The sequence below is a fragment of the Patella vulgata genome, chromosome 8 (assembly GCF_932274485.2).
Source record: "Patella vulgata chromosome 8, xgPatVulg1.2, whole genome shotgun sequence".
Lineage (NCBI taxonomy): Eukaryota > Metazoa > Mollusca > Gastropoda > Patellidae > Patella > Patella vulgata.
Genome location: NC_065886.2, coordinates 46,137,561 through 46,158,940, shown reverse-complemented (window position 1 = coordinate 46,158,940; position 21,380 = coordinate 46,137,561). Strand labels below are relative to the sequence as shown.

Here is a 21,380-nt window from a genome sequence, read left to right as displayed (position 1 = left end):
TTAATGGTGACAGGATTAAACGGACGCCATTACTCAGGTTGTCGTTACCCGGCATCTCCACCAATTCGTATCAACGAATGGGCGTCATTCGTAAATGGTCTTCCACCAATCAAAAATGAGTCTATTCTTACACGTGGCATGTTCATAATTGAAGGGGGGGGGGAGATGGCTAAGTGGGTTAGACGCTGGCTCGCTAGAGAGAGAAAAAAAGGGGGTTTAACGTCCACTCGACACGCCATTTGACACGCGCGTGTTAAACTCCCCCCCCCCCTTCCCCGGCTCGCTAGTCTGGAGGTCGCCTGTTCAGTCCAAGCATTGGCCGAGAAAGTTCACCGGTATTTTCCGGCGTGGTTTCTCCTTGTCAGTGGTGCAGGGCCGAGGGCCTTACAAGGAGAGCTGTCTAATCGTTCGGATGGGACAATAAAACCGATGACCTGTGTATACATTTGCGTGCACGTAAAAGATCCCTTTGGCTTTTGGAATTTGATATAAAAGTAGGCCATAGTGCCCCTGCCCACTGTATGGCGTATGCCTGTTTTCATTAAATCAATAGGAGCAGAACAGTAGGACGTTAAACCACATTTCATTTCATAATTGCCGAGACTTTTGGAGGATATAAACAATTAAGCGCTAATTCATCAGTATCTTCACCTAATAAATTACTAAGGAACAACAAGTTGGTCAATTTTCAGAAATTTGAGAAATCGACCCCACCCCCTCAAAAATTGTTATTGTACATGCAACAACTAGAAACTGTGCAACATTTCTGGTCTGTAGCTTAAAAACTGACTGAAATACGAGCATTTGAGTTACCAATAAGTTTCCAAAACAAAATATGTATCAATAATTTACTCGAGTTTCAGATATCTTGTTTTTACCTTTCTAATAAAGATATGCAGCCCAAATTTTGTAGGTTAGAGAACTTTTGTAGATTACGAATCTGCAATCTGATTTGTTGTAACTGTATTTTTTTTTATGATTTTGTAGTGCTCCAGGGGCTACAAGGTAATAGATATAGACCAATATTTTATAATTATAATTTGTACTAATGTCTCCATATCGAAATGTAACTTCCTCGATTATGACCCCTGATTGTTCGAAAAATCTCATTTTTAGCTTGTGGACCCTCTCAGTCCCTTTCGATATTTGTGCATATCGGACCGTAACTTCCTGGATTATGACCCCTGATTGTTTAACCTCTAGAGGTCACAATTTTATGCGATTTAAAAAATTGTTTAAATATATTACCGTTACATGGCTGCTATGTGTACGCAAATAGTGTAAAAGTGTGTAATCCCAAGGTTGTAGACCCCCTAGAAGTCACAATTTTTATCCGATCTTGATGGAACTTAAAGTAGCTAAGTCCGTAACTCAATATCATCCAAAATCTTCGACATTGAAAACACGAATTGTTTTGCAATTTAAATCAGCATTGGTGTTGTGATCTTACCTGGAAAAGATGGGCTTCTGATATCCAATATTTAAGACAAAATAAACATTTTACCATTGGTACACGAATCGTGTACCATAATGCATTTCAGCGCCATTTGTAACAAGGTGCTTAAAGAATGAGGCTAGACATATTCCACAAGTCATGTCAAACGGTGATATCATATTCTTATATGGAGAGCATGCGCAATAAATATTATCGGTGTTGACTGGAATAACCAGACGCTAGAAACTGACTTGCGGTTGAGACTTCTGGCGTATTTCGCCGAACATAACTGATGACAATTCACAGTAAAACGGACACGATTGAATGTAAAACAGTTTATATAAATTCATATTACATTATTATATGTTTTGCGACTCATTTGTGCCAATTTCTAGGTCCAAAATATTAGCGATTTAGCTCCTTTAAAATATATGCTTATTGTCATATTGTGGTATGTTTTATATCATTGTGGTCTGAAATCCACATGTAACTGTGTAACCCCCCAGGATCCAAGGATCCGAATATAACATGGTGGAGAAGCAAAACATCCTAAACCTATTGTGCATCATATTTCGTATGTTTTTAACAAAACTATGGATTTAATCAGATTTTTGTGACAGTTTTAAGTGTTCCATAGGTGTACCGTGTGCTTTCTCGGAATAGGCTAAGCCAATACTGCTTGACTTTGCTATATTTCTTTTGATGACAAATGTGATCAGATTTGTTAGCGGACTGATGGAACTTTAATCAATACATAGTTGAGAAATTTCATTGTGTGGTGAATTACATTTACAAACAGAATCACAGATGAGATAGATTAAAATCTGAATTCTGAAATTACTTTGGAGAACCTAGTCTAGAAGACAGTACTTTTAACAAAGTCTATGTCATTATTAAGCCTACCTAATTCCTACTATAATTTTGATCAAGTTTTATATGATTATGAATGTATCAATTCAAATGTTCCTGAACATGCAGTGTGGTGTAGATTAAGATTAACCAGGGGGACTAATTACCTATACACATAGTATAGGCCTACCGACTTGAAATTTAGGCCCTAAGACTAAATTCTAGCCCACAGTACAGTCCAGTGACAATTATAACATGCCAGTTTTTTGTTACATTCTGAATAGTAATAATAACATTTTGAAACCCAGCTATAATAATATTGATAAGTATGCAGTCGCAGTGACATTTGTGTGATGTTTTCATATAGTGATTTGTTTATTTATTGAAATTCATTTAAACTTATCATAGATGTTAAGATATTGTGAATGTGATTTTGTGTACGGTACTTGAATTTCCATTTTGTAACTTTGAACCATTGTTTAATAATTATTTTTCTAATATTTTGTAAGATTGATAATGTATTCATATTGTTTAATAATTATTTTTTTTAACATTTTATAAGTTCATATTGTGCATGTTTGAGATGGCTCAGGGTAAGCCCTTTAATGCTGATAAATTTGATTGGTCTATCCTTAGTAGGGATCTTGCTACGGCACATTATTTGACTTTCGTGGATTATTTAGAGCATCATAATCATGATCAGAAACCCGTCAATGTTGCAGGAATTGATTGTTGGTCTGTTCAGGCAAAGATTAAAAAGCAAGGTAAAGTGTTCCGAAACTTGGCAGATCTCCGCACTTATTTTATTGTGAGAATTTCTGATAATCGGACGCCCTTTGGTTTGCATAAGGATTATGTTTCATTTTCTTATGATGGAACTAAACCGCCCTCTGAAAATTTACAGGAACTTCAGAGACTAGGAGGACAGTTGGACATAGCTGATGCACAACTCCGATACAAGTATATCTTCATTTTGCCATTATCAAGTCAACTATAAGATTATTAGTAGAATTTTTGCTCTTTAAATTAGTGATAGCATTATATTATATCTTTAACAAATTATTGGGTTTTATTTTGGTAAAGAAGTGATCTCACGCACTAAAATAATGAGTGACGGGTGGACACATAAAGAGTTATAATTTGGTAAACATTTTATTTTGGGTTAATAACAAAATAACACGTGTGACACTTCTGGTGGTAGATTTCCACTGTCCATATAAGGTGGTTTTCGACGTCATTAGGCTAATTAACCAATCATTATAATTAATTACGTAATATTTGACCAATTAGATAACTGAAAGTCCAAACCCAAAGCTACAAAACTATCTCTAGGCATTGGTCAGACAGCCGCTAAATTCCAGAGGGAGAAGATGTAGCAATTTCTATCAGGAGACAGCGAGTCTCGCTGGAATGGGATTGAAAGAATAAATTTATTGTAATCTATGCTTGTATCTATGTAATCAGTGCTTGATATAAAATGTAAAAACGAACTGATGCATTGTTATTCCTGGTAAGACACATGTCTTAACTACTGGGAAGAAAAACATCTTAACTACTGATATATAAGAAAATACAAAACTGTGAAAAGGAAGCCAAACAAGACAATTGAAAATCACAAGGCTACTAAGATATGTAGTAAGAAAAGAGTACATGGGTCATACGTAGAATGTGGCGACCGGATTTGCTCGGCCCGCTTTCCACGTCTGACAAAAGACCCACGGTACTTCACAACAAGCCGTGGCCATGTCAATTAATGACAGGACTTATATTTCTGACATAGCTCTCAAATCTCAGTATTATTTTGATATTCACAAGAGTGACAGTAAAACTAAGGAAGTAACCTTTTTCACGGCAGCTAAAGATAAAGAGATAGAACAATTAAACCAAGATTTAGCTGATCTTGAACTAGAGCTGGAACGCCCATCACAACAATTTTCATCGGGTTTTTCTTCTCCTCGGATACGATCATCTTCTCGTCATTCCTCTTCCAACGCATCGATCGCTCAATCAGTCCTAAGGCACGTCATGCCAATGATTTTCGATCTCATCATGTTCCTGAAGCAACGATCGCGAGTTTTACAACATCTAACCGTTGCTTCAGTACTGGGCAATTCCCGAAATTTTGCGCTGGTTGTGTTTACACGTGATCAATTAACATTGTTCAATCAGGGGTCGTCTGACATAACACGCTGTAAACAAATATGGCGGCCTCCATAGAAACTCTTTGTTGATCAGGTATGATTTCCAGCAACCTTGACATTGATCGAACCTTGAACTTTCCAAATCGATTGTCACATATAGACATTTTAGCTATAAGCGCGAGACTTGATAATTGTAACGATATTTTTAACGAAGGAATCTGATAGGATCACAAGCTGGGCTTATACCCAATCAAAAATAGTGCCAAAATATGCGGGGTATTACGTGAAGGGCTTGATAAGATGTACGTAGTTAAGGCGAGATTAAGCCTTCTATTGAAGATGCGATCTCATAGGCCCAGACATAATCGAAATTCTCATTTCTCAACACATAACAACAGATCATATTATAACAGTACATTTTCTCCATGAAAATTATCATGATTTTTCTCCAAATCAACAAGATTTCTTTCTCAAAGTCGTAGGAATCGTTAAAGATACATAATGGGAGATTAGATAAAGAGCTGGCAGTTCTGACTATAATAGTTAAAAATTAGATAACGTGAAGGGAATTTGATAAAATTTCAGTCAAATTGATTCACTCTGAACCGAGAATTTAGCGATTGAATTTTGGGCCTAGCCTCGATCATCATTATAAAAATCGGTACGATAAAAAACATAGTCTCGGTGATCCATTTCCTGATTTAATCATGAATGAGCGTGAAGCAGCAGATCGGATTCTAATCCAGTAAATATCGCAGGCTAGCGACGACATCGGGGATTGATTATAGTCTGGATAAGTTAATTAATATATAATAAATAATTTAGATAACATTTCATTTCCAAAGAAAGACCTGCAATAGGCAGATTTTGCTCTTGCATAATGTATGTTTAAATTGTCTGTGACTACTGTGGGAAGCCCAACCATACACGGCTCTCTTCTTTTGTCCACCAAAGGCACATGACCAACAAATGTAAATCAGGATTTTTGACACAGTGAATTTGTTCAATTGCTCCAAATAATTTCCCGATTTCACCATCATAGACCAAACCTTTAAACATACAGTTGTCAAAACGTAATTATTGTAAAGGTAATTTCCCTGATGGACATTCTGCTTTACTTTTGTTTGATAGTGGTGCTACTCGCTCACTGATCTCGTCATTTACTATCGAGTCATCTACACATCTCAGTAGTTTATCATCTCATAAATTAGAGCAAACCCTAAAATTTAGAATGGCTAATGGTCATCTCATCGTAAACTTTGTTCTCATTCGCTTCAAATTGAGATAGTTATTCAACGCCATACTTTAGTTTTCGAGGTGTACATTGCTTCGAATCTTGTTGGAATTGATTTGATTGTTGGTCAAGAGACATTGGCAAAGTTAACCTTAGCTTTCATAACAATGTTTTGCAGTGTCGATCTACCAACAGTTCATTCTCAACATCTAATTCAGTCTATGTAAAACCCAATCAGCAAAGTTATGTTATTGTTCATGGTAAAATTCTACGTATTTTTCGCAATCGCGAGGTTTTAATGACTTGTAATAGTAAGATTAATAGTGCTTGTCCTTCAACATTTCTTATCAAGTTAAACAGAAAAGGTGCTGTTATTTCAGTATGTAATACAACTTCCAAGACATTACATATTCTGTCATCTAGACCTATATCTCATGTTTCACTACATGATATTTTCGTTTGTGATCCTATTACTATATCTACGGAATATGAGACTGTATTTCAGTCTACAATTGACCTTGCCAAAAGTCTCCTTACAGCCAATCAGAAAGATAATTTCTACTAGCTTTTGACTAAACATAAAGAAGCATTTGGTTTGGATTGCGAAATCGGAAAATGGCCCAATATTCAAGTTAGTCTGACCAAAAGTTGCAGAAATTAGTGAAGTTAGGATACTTGGTAAGTCAAGCCTACACATCACCTGATTCGTCCATAGAAGGGAACCGATGAAAAGCGAGTCGTTGTAGATTTCAGATATTTAAATTCGCGGATTAAACGCTTAAATCATCCGTTTCCACTGTTGACAGACACTCTGAAGAGAATTGGTAACTCTTCACCTGCCGTTCTTAGTTGTTTAGATCTTAAAAGTGCCTTCTTTTCCATTTCTTTATCGCCTACGGCGTAGCATTACACAGACACATCTCCATACTCCGGTGGAAAACAATATACTAATTTAAGAGACTAACACAAGGATTATGTATATCTCCAGCGGTTTTTCAATCAACAGTTGATAATGTTTTATCAACTATTCCAGGTAGTTATGACTTCTGTATCGCACACCATGACGATATAATTGTTTTTAGTCATGATACTGATTCTCATACAAGACATTTAAATCTTCTTTTTAAGACAATTATTAAACATGGTTTAAAAATTTGTCCACGTAAATTTTCATTTTTTCTTCAGGAAGTTACATATATGGGTCATACAATACAACTTGGTTCAGAAGGCCTAGTGACTATTCAGCCTTTGTCAGACCGGTGTAAAGCCCTTTAAAATCTTCCCAGAGATGTACGACGTTTTGTGGGAGCTGCCAATTATTTGTCAAATTTCTTGCCCAGTTTGCAATCCATATTGCAACCTCTACATACGATATCCAATACATCTCGCTTTGCAACAGGATCTTACCTAATTCAAGTAATTCAAGGTCAATAAAGATTGTTAGGATATTACTCAAAATACTTACAAAAAGCTTGTGAAAGATATTCAGTTACTGAATTAGAGTTATTTGGATTACTCATAAATATTTCCAATTTCCAGTATTTATTACGTGGAGTAGAATTCGATGCATACGTAAAAACGTTTGGTAAAACTCAATAATCTTTCCTTTAAAATCGGTTACAAAAAGGGAAAGGAGGCAGTTCTCGTAGACTTCTGGGGATGATTCAGAGACAGATTCAGTAGTTCCTACATAATTTACTTTAACAGAAAGACCTATAACTCGTCAGTGGACAAGACAACAGACCATACCCATTCCAGACAGGCCCGAGGCCCACCCCCTCGTTGAGCTGAGCTATTTACGGTCCTGATTCCGGATCTCCATTCTTCAAGACCAAAGTTATCTTCCTCATCTATGCTTACCAATCGTCAAGTTTCAACAAATCAACAATCTCTTTATAATTTTCCCAGTGATTCTGAAGATAGATCTAATGATAGACAAGCTGTCTCTACATCGAAGTCTGGCAACAAGTCTCATACTATTCAGCAAGAGTCTACTACCTTGTTTACTATTCACGATGAACCTCGACGTGTCCACCGAATCCTTGACTGGAACACATCCAATGTTGAAATATCTATTGAATTGTGTATGCCTCCTTGCTCAGTTGTGCATAATTCTGCACAGGTTGTTAAATCTCAATTTCCCAAACAGCTAGAGTTGGATAAGTTACTTTCGGTCATAAATAAAAACAATGATACGAGATTACAATCTTCCTATGGATTGCAATCAACTGCGTATACAACAAGAGACATCACCATATTTTAAACCTATTTATGACTATGTAGCTCATGGTATACTTCCTTCCAGAGGCCACATCGGTTAAGAATAAATTCGACGGATATATTCTCTATGATAATGTATTATTTCGTCTTATTAATCAGAAGGACGAATCATTTAGTCTCCACTTTGCAATTCCGGAGTCTGTGTGTTCTAATTTAATCAGTATTTACCATGATAATATTCTATCCAGTCATCAAGGTATTACCAGAACTTACCTCACCATGCGGAAAGTTTTTTTTTTTATTTTCCACAATAGCTAATTATATTAGTAGTTGTCATCCATGCCTACAGTTTAAACCAAAGTCAGATTATGTTCGTATTTTTCATCCAACGAATTTAGAACTTGTGAAAACATTTGCTTGGATTTTAAATCCATGCCAGTTTCACTCAGTGGATTCAAATAATTAATGGTGATATGTGGCGAAATAACAAGATTTATACTGTATGTTCCATTGACGTCTCTTGATGTGAACACTATTTGTGATGTTATCATCCAAAAGATCGTTTGCATTTTTGGCCCTTCGTCAGTATTAATTACAGATGCAGCATCGTCTTTGACAGGAAAATTGGTATCTATTCTTCGTCCTACATTAGGAATAGATCACAAACTAATCAGTGTTGCAAACCATGATAGTTTGTTGGTTGAGAGACATGTTAAGTCGGTATCTGATCTTCCCAAATTCTATCTAAATCAATTTGGTACAGATTGGGTCAGGTCAGGTCAAGTACCAATTCAGTTTATGGATTAAGACAGTTTGTTTATGTTCTGAAACCTTCCTTATCTTTAACCTAAGTCAAAGAAAATCAAGATTTTTGATCGCACACACTATATTTTCGCAACATTGGATGGTAGAGTTTTGCCTGGTGTCTATTCCATTAATCGCCTTAAACTGTGTTTCAAACGAACTAATGAGCCAGTAAAAAGATTAACACATATTGACCAATTACGTAAACAAGCAGGTAAATCTGTATCTAGCAATGATTCGCCTGTATTGAATACCAAGGATAGTTTGTATCAATTTACAGATGAAAATGGTTATAATTTACCTGAATTTAAAAAGAGCAAGATTTAAATTATAGCCCAAAACAACAACACATTTGTTAATGGATTAATATAGATCATAGTGTTGAGTTTTGTAATATTGCTCATGAATTAATAAATGGAAATACTCTTCAGGTAAATGGTAAAGTCTTAATCAATGGGGCGCCCAAAACGGCATGATTGGTGGGTTGCCTCGTCCCGGAGGGGCGCCCTTAATGCCGAGATTGGTGGAACGCCCACGACGAAATCTATCATAAGAAAGCCAACTGGAGATTGTAGGAAATTGTCCAGGTCAAATTCATGATGTGGATGAGATTGATTCAAGCCCGCGCCAGGCGTGACAATCTTCAAAATTCAAACAAGTCGCAATCTAACCCGATTCCGAACTTTTGGTTTTTCTAATGAATTATGATAGGTAGCCTATGCTAAAGTCGTATTCCTTCCTTAAAATTTTCATAATGTTCATATCAGAATATCATACTACGCCAGTATGACAATTCACCCTCAAATCTGAAATTTTCCATCATTTCCATAGAACCTCTCCTGAGGTGCAAACCCTGTTCTATAAAATTTTCGGGGGGGGGGGGTACCTTAGTGTAGGTACATCGGTGCCCCAGAAGCCCAATCAGCGCCCCCCCCCCCCAACATTTTTTGGATAGCTACGGGCATGTAAGGCGACACAAACATTTTTGCCAACTTACTATCTTAATAATAATTAAACAGGACATATTTGAACATATACATGATAAGAATTAAACATATAATCTTTCAGAAACTTCTTATGTTGCATTTTCCAGATATGTTAAAAATACGACCAAATCTGTCAATTTGCCACCAAAGCTGGTCTTAGTGGTATGAGATGCAGAATTGGCGTACCATATACTTATTATAGGTATAAACGTTATTTATCTGTCGATGGGAGTATATCGAACCACAAAAGCTGGTGTTATTGCGTGTTCAGTTAGAATAGGTGTCATCGTATTTTAATGTATGGAGGTTCTAATGTTTATCTAATATACTATGCATCAATACGTCTTAAATAGCCGCCAAATCTTTTAATCGAGGTTGAAGACAGTTTAGGCCTTTATGCTTGAGTTACTTAAAGGTGCGTTACCACAAAGGTATTTTTTTATAAGGTAGGTATGGCAAGTTTGGTATATATGGAAAATACTGGATTCCCTGGGGCAAGCACTGAGCAAAAACGTCAAGGTATCACTAACGGGCCACCCAGCGGCTTATTGTCTGCCAGCTTGACTTAGGGAGCGCTTGTTATTTTTTGAATGAATGATTAGCCATTGTGGGAACGGTGAGGGGTTTAAACGCACAACAGCAATAAGTAACGACAAATACAAAAATGTTTATTTAAGAGTGAAACATAATATTCCATAGCCTTCAGGTGCATACCAGTTATATATTCTCATTTTGTGTGCTTTTTAGGTTTTCTATTTTTGTTATTTTTTTTTAAACAATATTTTATTCAGAAATTGAAAGGGGTTTAAGGAACAGGCATAGCCTATATGACGACTCTCCTAAATACAAGAATTAATATGGATATATAAAAGAAATAAGTAAGTAAACAATAAAACACTACAATGAATACTTAATCAACAACATTTTGTATATACATATTTACATATTGGCTACGCAGTTGTTCATGTTCGCATTTTTATTTTGATCGATATAGATGTTACACTGATCTTAAAACCTTCTGCTGCTGTCAAAAAACAAGTGGACCTTTTCAAAGATGGCAAACGATGTATAACAGATTATCTGTATTGATAAAATTGGGTGGTAAAAGATTTATAGATATTTTGTGTGCATCAGAATGTAAGGAGCAATGTAAAAGAAAATGATCGGTATCTTCGAAGAAATGACCTCAATCATACCTGGTGCTTTTCAAAATATGCCTTAAAATTTTATGCCCATTTAGGTCACTGCAAGAGAGACGATGGCGACTATGTAATATTTGATTTTTACGTTTGCCAAAGTTGCAATATGAGGGTATATTTTTTATCTATATCAATGATTTTAGTTTTAAATTTACTTATAGAGGACGATTTTTGAATACTTGGATCAAGGTTATTCCATTCTTTTATGGTAGAAGGTGTAACGGATTTAGGTATTTGCAGATAACTTTAATCAGTATTAATAAACATCCACCGCAAAACCAAATTATTGCGTTTCCGAGAGAGAGAGAGGACGGACAGATTTAATTTAATAGCTCCATCCAAATTACTGATACATTTTCGGGAAAACAAATTAAATTCTTTTTAGTTCTCCATTTCTGTACAAAATTGTTAGAAGCATAGAATCCCAGACGGTCAACCATTTTCTCGGACTCTGAAATAGAGGATATATACACTCCTGTTTATGTTCTATATTTAGTTGTAATAAGCGATACAACTGGTTATGACGTACTGTGTTATTGTCGTATCATCAACTGTTAAACTGAATAAATCATAAAAGCAGATATGCAATATTGTGTATCACTGATAAAGTTAATAAGTATTTGTACAACGTAATTTATCGTTAAGAGAAAGTCCCACCTTTTATTAAATGCGAAGACCTCCAATTCTTTCATAATTTGTAACCACATGGTAGGAAGCACAAAATTGCAGAACCTAAAATAAGTAAAATTAGTTTCATAATGATTGTCGCAGCATATTTTTTAATTAATATTTTAAAACGATGTTCATTCGAGGATAATCCTTCCTAATGATAAGAAAAATGTAAATTGTTGATTGAAATAGCTTAATAGGCCACAGTAAACGAAATGGAGTTTAACGTCCTACTTTTCTGCACCTACTTGGCTAAGGAAGACGGGCATAATGCCTTGTAGTGCGCTACGAGTGAAATTTTGCCGTGACAGCGGAGCTACGACGAGAAAATCCCGATGATATTTCTCTGCCAAACCGAGACCTTCAGGCTACCGAGCGAGGACCTTACTCACTGAGTCGCCGTGACTCACTAGAAGGCCACAAAAAATAATACAAGTAATATCGTTTGGGTAGGAAAGAATCCCTACCACTAGCTATTCGACTACAAATTTGGCCAATTTTATACAGAATTCTGACCTCTATTTATTTGACGCAAACATAACCATTTTTATACAACTATAATATACTGAGCGCCATGGAAAACGCATCACTTTTTTTCCCTAATATTTTATTACTAGGTGGTATTGTATGTATAATATTATGCAATACTATGAACTATTGTTTCACACAATGTTCCCAAACGCAAAAAATATCGGCCCGTGTGCACAAAAAAAAATTGCACGAGATGCACATGAAAAACCCAATATTCACGTGCAGCATTGTGTGTGAGCCCTTTAAAAACATGTTTTCAACTTAATGTGCAGTACATGAACTGTGAAACGTCAATCTGTCGTAATTTGTTGTTGGACGTGTGAAGGAATCGAGCTAGAGATGCCGAGACTTACTGAAAATCAACGGAATGAAGCCATGGGAATGTCCAGGGCTGGTATGTCTACACGTGCTATTGCCAGACACTTCAATTGTCATCAGTCCACTATTGTAGGGTTAGTGGAACGTGTTCGAGTTACTGGATCAACACGTGACCGTCAACGTCCTGGTCCACAACGCGTTACAACCCAGGCTCAAGACCGCTACATCCGGGTCACTCATCTGCGTGACAGATTCCCCCCAGCGACTCGAACAGGTGCAGCAGTCGTCGGAAGACAAGGACCAGTAAGTGTCAACACCGTAAGACGTCGTCTAAGAGAAGTAGGACTCCGTGCACGACGACCTTATGTTTGAGCTATCCTCAGGGATCATCACCGTCAGCGGCGTTTGATATGGGTTCAAGGACACCAGACATGGAGAAGAGTAGACTGGCAAAGTGTGCTCTTCAGTGATGTGAGTCGCTTTCATCTTTATCCGGACATGGCACCGATAGAACATGTCTGGGATGAGATTGGACGCCGTCTGTATCGGAGACCACAGATGCACACCATTGCTGCTTTAGAAGCTGCTCTTGTCCAAGAATGGAACAATTTGCCCCAGGCCTTCTTTCAAACATTGGTTAATTCCATGCGACGTCGCTGCACAGCGTGCGTTAGAGCCCGTGGAGGACACACGCGCTACTGACATCTGTGTCGTACTTTTAGTTTTGACCCCTCTGACTTTGTACCGTTGATTAAAGATTAAACATCCATAAGTGTACAAATGTGTTGTTATTGATGTGTTCCCATTTGAATATTGTTCACAATAAGAAGCAAAATAAATAAGATATGTTTACAGGATCATTTTGTTATACGAAAAACTAAGTGATGCGTTTTCCATGGCGCTCAGTATATAATATTATTTTGCGCATAATGTTACACTAATGACAATTTATGTTGACAATTTCAAGCACGTGGTTCAAAACCGCTTCAAATAGTGGCTTAATAAATACGCATGTATAATTCAACGTGCTTTTTGGGGTTTAAATCACACTTTTCTGCATCGCTCGGGCTAATGTAGACGGAAGAACTTGCATAAAAACAGATCATAAATCCTCAATGGCTTCAATGGTTTTAACGTAATTTCGTAAGAAAGGGAAATAACTCCATATGATGTACAGTCCACGTTGGTGTCACATTCTCTTATTTGTTGTCCAAACAAGATTTTTGAAGGTATTGTGATACGGGGGGATAGTATTATTCATTGTAAATTCATTATTCGGTTACACCATTTACTCACAACACGGGCATGCCTTGAACTAGTTGTACCTACCATTATCACGAAAGGCTAGAAACACACACAACATCCTGATTTTAAAAAGATTGGTACCCTCCCCCCCCCCCGCCGTATGCAAGGTTTGGGGTAAAGCAATTAGGGTGAAGGCACCGATAAAAGAGGGTGTGGGGTGGGATTCGCCAGAACACACGCAGCCTGTCATAAGGGTCATAAAACGTATACATGTATATACTTCTTAAAGAGCGAGGGAGAATTGTAATTAACATTTGTTTCTAATCTGCTTAACGAAATAAATTGTAGAAAAGAACCTGAACTGTATTTGTAGTTTTTATCTCGGCAAACCGGAAGTACTACACCAACCAATATATTACAGACATTCAATAACGTAACGCTTGCCTCGTATGATATGTTGTTTCTTTTCTTCAAATTACCTACCTGTGTCAATATGAAAAGAACTGTAAGTAAAATAATCCAAGTAACTGGTGACATAAGGACTCCTTGAAAGGCATTGTAACATCCCTGTGAAATTAAATTTAGGAAAACGTGCAATATTTCATCAACTATGAAACGTTGATTCCGCTGAAATGGCGGTGTTGGCTTCTCAAAGAATAGGAATATACTAAAAGTTTCAATAGCCATATAAACTCACAAAGAGAATGTTCGACATTTGATTTTGAAATATAAAATCAAATTAACGCATTTAAAATAAAATAGTAGGTGTACTAATAAGAAAAAAACTGGACAAATTGTAGTCATATTCTATATGATGGCATCGTGGCATTGTCGAGGCATGCAAAACTTACACTGTCTGTCTATAATTAGCTCCGCTTCTGAACAGACACTAAGCTAGTAGTTGACCGACATTTTAATTCCTAAATCGACAATTTTCGGATACCACAAAGTATTTATATTCACACCATCTGACTGTTTTTTTTTTAAATGTTGCCCCTTTCTGAACTTCCTACAGTCAAAGTAACGCTGCACAGGAGGTGCCCATAGCCTGGCAGAATAACGTATCAATGGTTATGTCTTGTCTTTCTAGAATGATATACCTATATTAAAGTAATGTCCCATACAAATTAGTCAGATTTAATAGTTTTTATTTAATATTTATAGTTTATTATTTAATAGCTATACTAACCTCAGTCTGAGAATTAGAATTAGTTGCATTGTTTTCACAGTTTAGTAAGGTTTTTCCCCCAGGTGCGATCTTACAACATGCTGGTGGTATCTTCACGTTAACCCCTCTATAAATCATAGTTACATCATCAAAATCGTCCTGTTCATTTATTCCACAACAGTCCAACTGAAATTTATTATGGAAGAAATAACCAAATACAAAAACAGATAAATACAGCATTATGGATACAATTTACATATCTGAACTTAACAATCGTAATATACATATGGAAATTTTAATTTTAAAATCAAGCAACAATCGTTACATATGGAAATTTTAATTTTAAAATCAACAACACGGAAATCATATTTCTGTGAATTGGGAAACATAGCAGTTTCATAGACCTATATTTCTGTGATTTAAGAAAACAGAGTATTTTCATGAATATTTTGACATTTTACAGCTAGCTGTATCGCCTGACTTGTGGAGATATTCAATGCACTGCAACGACGTAAAATGTCATACCTCGACATTTACATGAGTTTAATTCTGGATTTCTGCCCAAACATTCAACAATTCATCTTTCAAATTTAGGTATCAACACTGAAGAACAAAGAAGTTAGTTGTTTTGTTTTCTGCAACTGTTCAAAATCGTTCGACAGGGTCTGACATCGAGGTTTATTATGTTAATTAAGTAATCATGGAATTAAAGGAAAATTCTAAACTGGTTAGTTAAATAGAGTAAACGACGCGTAGTGATTAAAAGGTCTTCTTCCTCACTGTGTAATGTGTTAGCCGGTGTTCCTCAAGGGTCTGTTTTAGGAAGTCTAGTGTTCTTGGTATTAATTATATTGCTGAAAACTTTTGGAAGTAGCTAGGTTGTTTGGGCGCAATAAAAGTCCCCTTCCTCACCGTGTTGGTTGGTATTCGTACCAGGGTCTGTTTTATGACGTCTATTATTATTGATATTAATGATATAGCTCACAACTGTTGGCAGTAGCTAGACTGTTTGGGCGCAATCATTTCATTCTTTACAGGCTCTTCGACAATCACACGGCTACCAACGATGTGAAAGATAGTCAAAGACCTAGAAATGTGGTCGACTTACTTTACTACAGCGCAGTGCAAATGTCAAAGAAAAAAAGAAACGAAATTTCAATCTTATTTAGATTTTCGAAGCAATCCAAACGGTCATCAATTTCTATGCTACTTACCCCAAGCATCAGTATATTCATCGTGGCAGAGAAATCGTCAGAACCATTCACATTATAATGTTTTAAGTTGTTTAACAGATCATTTCTACTGGCGTCATGAATCTAGACGAGAATTAAAACCATTAGTTCCAGCCTACTGTCAATAGAACGTCCATTATGCAATTATCTTGTCTATTAATGGGTTATCCTGGGCTAAATAGCCATGGTTAACTTTGAGGAAACCACCAAATTCTAATTTGTAAATATGGTAAAATATGTAAATCATCAGAAACGCATAAAATCATGCGGAATCGTGAATTTTAATTTTTTCTGCTATCAACGTATGAAATCATTATCCCCTCTACGGGGAGTAGAAAGAAACCGTTGGTTTAAGCTTTTGGTTCAAAATTTAGTTAGCTATGTAGACTCATCCCCCCTCCCCCTCAATGGTATCAGAGTAGCTGAAATAAATAAGAATATCCCCATGCACGAAACCCGACCATAGTGACATATACCCAAACACAGTACAACTTTTCGGGTATTTCTTATTCTATTGTACCAATTTTAGACAACAAAATATTTTTGAGGTTGCTGACGTCATAGTGTTGTTCAGTGGCTTTAAACCTCTTGGGGTTTCTCCCGTTTCTAACGACCCCTACGCACAACAGAATTACTGAAATTATACCATATGTTAGTCCCGAAATGACATGCAGCTTATGTTCAGTGAACGTTAAACCCAATTTCTGTATGAAAATATCGTTATGCTACCCTAGACGTTGACTTCATATTTTGAAATACGCTTAGTAATTAGTGATTTTAATTTATGCCCGCTAAAACTTACTGGTGATGATGCTGGTATTACTAAACTAGCGACTGTAATTTCTGCTATTATCATAGGCAATATCAACACATTAAACTGAAAATATAACAATATTTTTTATAGACATAACAGTAATAAACAATCCTTATTCGCCTATTACTAACTTTGATATTAAATATGACAAAATGGGGTTGGTTGACTTTAATAAATATATTAGTAAATAACAATATGCATTTCATTTGGCAGGCGGATACTTACCAGCATCAACAGCGGCAATGATTTACAGGCACCGGCACATGCAATTACAGACAGAATGACCAACACGAGTCCCACAAAGATCAGTGACATTGCAACATTATATGTAAAATCATATAATTCGAGATTGTCTGGTACTGTGGGATTCTGATTGATCTCTTTATATATGTCTTTAACTGTGTCTGTAAAATACTGGCTCAGGAAAGGTCTTAAAAAGAACCTTACATAAAGACCAAATCCAAATATTGTAAAACCAACAATCTGAAATATTAAAATAAGAGAAGAATTAAAGAGGGTATGGTTCTATTCTTTGGGCCTTAAATGGGTCTAAAAGCACAATATGTAATATGTATGTATATTATGTGGTATATATTCAATTTTTAAAAATTTATTGTAATTTAGAATCAATAATGTTCGGTGAAATACGGGAAAAGTCCAAACTGAACAGAAGTTGTTTACGCCTGCTTAGTCCATTCTACACGTTTTTATTATTATTTTGTTGTTTCTGAATCAGCCGTTACTAACTACTTCCGCATTGTCTTGTAGCATATGTTTAAAGAAATTTGTGTTTACTTAAAGGGGCACTTTGTAAGATGTAAATAGAGAGCTGATAGTTCTCGCTATAATAGTTAAAATATAGATAATGAAAAGGGAATATGTCGAAATTTCAGTCAAATTACTGTATTCTGGGCGGAGTTATCGTTGTTTGCAGAACAGTGTAGTCTCAATTGTCATTGCTACCGCCCTTACGATAAGATTGTCTATTTTTAAATCAAATCATTAACTGTCAATCGTATTTAAATCTGTTCAAAAATCAAAACCATTCGAAGTTTAGAGAGTTGATTGTGGGCCTTGCATATAAATAAACGCCTCATTAATGTTTATATAACATTTGAGACCGAACTAAAGACTGGCATGAGGCAGATTTGCCAATAATGCAGATACCCATAAATTCAACAATTACCGCAAGTGCTGTTGAATTACATTTTTCCATCATGCAATCTGAGGATAAACTATATAGTTTTCCCATTGTTAGAATTTACAATCGATTTCTCAAAACAACTATGTCGGCATGCATTATAGAATCAATCGATTTTATCAATACAATACGACTGTTTCTTGTTTAACTTATTCAATAATTTATTGTTGATGAAATAGCCTAGTGATACCGGGAATTCTCGTACTTAAGCCCTGGGCTTAATTTCAAATTTGACCATGTCAGTGGTGAAACATTTCTTCTGAAATTAAGCCCAGGACTTAAATTCGAAAAGGGGAAAAAACGACAAACATTTAGGCTCTTTTTATAATTTTAAATGGAAAGAATCAATTTCATCGACAAAAATGGCTTTTAAAACGCAATTGTGATACACCGTCGCATAAATGTTCTGAAATACATACTAGTATGGTGAGCATCCGTTACCCATCAATGACCTCGTCTGAACTGGAATCCTCGAACGGGTCATCACTGGGTTGGTCCTCACCTGTCAGTACAAGACCGGAGTGTAACTGGAGAACATCTCGTAGCCTGGTTTGACAATTTAAAATATATGGGCTTAAATTCGAAATTTAAACGTTATTTAGCCTATGGGCTTAATAACGGCAGGGCTTAAATACGAGGATTCCCGGTATATGGAGATTTTATTGATTTAGGTTACAATGTCAACTGTAATTGCATAACCTTTGAATGGCAGAAAACACAACACAGTTCGATAACCCCGTTTACATTACAAATTTTAAGCTTGCCAGGCACGGTACGGTTAATTTTCTTGTAGTGTAAACGGGTGAAACAGAAGCGTGCCGTACTGAGTACCGTGCCAATTTGGCCCACTGAAGTGAGGTGGTCTCGGCACGGTGCCAGGCATAGCACGGTTATATTTTCGTAGTGTAAGGGCTATCCGGTGTGAGAACGGATTACTGCGCATGCGCCAAATTAACCTTGGCCTTTCTTCCCACGAACTTTGACAATTCTTTGAGAGAGAGAAATGGGGTTTAACGTCCACTCGACACAAACTAGGTCATTTCAGGACTAACATATGGTTCAATTTTATTTCAATAATACGCTTGCGCGTAGGGGTCTTTAGAAATAGTGTTCCATACAAGATTTCGTCGCAGCGGAGGTACAGTTTCATCACCAATACCGGTCTAAGCTAATGAATAGAGCAACCACCGTTCATCTCCGAGTTGTGGTACTGAAAAGAGAAGCAAAGAGATCGATAGGGCTGCATATACAGGGATTTGCAAGTATATTGAAGAATATATTATAAAAAAACAGAAGGGCTGAACTTTTAACATCTGTATATTCGCGATACTGTTCCATCTGTGTTGAGGAAGGCGCAGAGGGTTTTTCGAGTGGGACTATTTGAAAACTGTCTTGTTGCGCAAATTTAGCTCCGACAATTTGAATGTGACAACCTCGCGTTGAAAACGTCAGGGTGTACTCCTGTACAATCCACAGTATGCGCAATCACACACTATTTATGACTTCGATTCATCAGATCAAGGAAGCATAATTAAGACGGCCATGAAATTAAGGAAGTATTTAAAAGCAACTAAGGTGAATGTCCCCGATAATGCCACCATGAATGATTTATGGAAAGGAGAAGCAGAGCCTCCTGAACTGCAAACTTTATTCTTTCGCGTGCTTTATGGAGGTCCTTGCTTAGAACGGCACACCGAAATGGTGAAATTACGGGCTTCTTGTTCAAGCCAAGGCGCCCTATTCTGTGCCCGTAATGGCCAAGTCAAGCCTTTTTATACATAAAGCTTTAGCAGCGGTAATAAACCATCTTACGGGCAGTAAAGCTGTCCTAACTTACTTGAATCATATGGGACATACGACGAACTACCATTTCATTGAAGAGATGGAAACCGAAGCCGCAACCATGATAAAGGCCATGGATTGAGCTAGTCCGGCAGCCGCTGTAGCCAATAGATCCACTAGTAATGCTTTGACAACTACGACAAGTTAACACGCACACTATCAGGTATGAATACACTGCATGATACTCAAGGAATAACGTACTAAACATTAACAGACGTTACCGAGGATCCAGTATCTGAAAAATCTACAAAATCATCCGATCAATCAGGATATTTTATAAGCGGAAAGAAACGCCGTTTGCAAGTGCAGGACGATCAGCCCCTTGAACCATACAGAAAGACGCCAAAAATGAATGTCTTCGTGTACAACACTGAACTAAGTTGGGACAAAAATTACTGTGATGGTAAAGGTCGCAACCTCGAAATGTTATTTCTGTTGAACCATGCTTTGATGATCCATGACATGTACCCAATGTGGTGCGGACATAATTCTACGTTCTATATAGACACCTTGCCAAAACGTTCAGTTATGTATATGAAAAATATAAAGGACCCAATCACACAGAACAATGTTCTGTATGAAACACTCGAACGCGCTCAGAAATGTGCTCAAGAAATCAAACAAGCTTCTGGTATTGTCACGTATGATCTGAGTGCAGCTAAGCCGGCAATTCATATACAAGCCACAGAGAAACCGAAATTTGATAATGTTTTTATAATGCCGGGCGTATTTCACATGGAGATGGCATTTTTTTAGTACTCTCGTAAAGATAATAGACAGCTGTGGATTGTCTGAAATTCTGATTGATTCCGAAGTCTTAGCCTCCGGTTCAGTACGCGGCTTCATAAGTGGATCACATTTTAACAGATGAAAACGGATTCATCCTATGCTTGCGTTAGTATTAGAAAAGTTGCACGAATCTGACGGAGAACAACTGATAGATATGGTGAAAAATATCGAAGATCACTCTTTTCCAGAAGAAACTGTGGAACAGATGGCGACTTCGAAAGACTTCACTGATTTGTATGAAAAGTATAATCAATATACGAAAAACACATTGGAAGGTAAGCTGGGAGATACTGCGAGATTCTACATGTGTCATATTCAGAACGTGAAGTACTTTCATAATATCAAATTGTATACCAAAGCAATCACTCCAATCATAGACTTCCTTCTTTGTGACAAACCACGTGAATTTCGCCAAGTATATGTCCAAATTTCAAATGGATCAAACCAACATGGACTGTCACACCCTGGTCTACGAGAGATTTTTGGAAAGCGGTGGATTTACTATACGCCGCACTGACAAGCAGTTTTACGATGCCCGATCGACCTTGTTTTAGAGCAAACTGTAAACCGTGACGCTGTATCAAGAAAAACTGGAATAGTTGGTGGCAGAGAATACTCAACACAAAGTGAAATGGACCTTGACTAAAACACTCCGTACCAATATTGTACAGGCGTTAAATTAGTTTGTTGATATGGGCGAAGC

At 36.7% G+C, this 21,380-nt stretch overlaps 1 long non-coding RNA gene across 1 annotated transcript; it reads right to left on the bottom strand.

Annotated features, from left to right (window-relative positions):
- Window positions 1-14,026: 14,026 nt before the first annotated feature.
- On the bottom strand, window positions 14,027-17,213 carry LOC126829565 (uncharacterized). The gene is made up of 5 exons (XR_008789096.1): window positions 17,071-17,213; window positions 16,834-16,908; window positions 16,014-16,115; window positions 14,821-14,985; window positions 14,027-14,114 (listed from the first exon to the last, which is right to left on the bottom strand). It is a non-coding gene; the product is annotated as an uncharacterized LOC126829565 (long non-coding RNA).
- Between the last annotated feature and the right edge of the window lie 4,167 nt (window positions 17,214-21,380).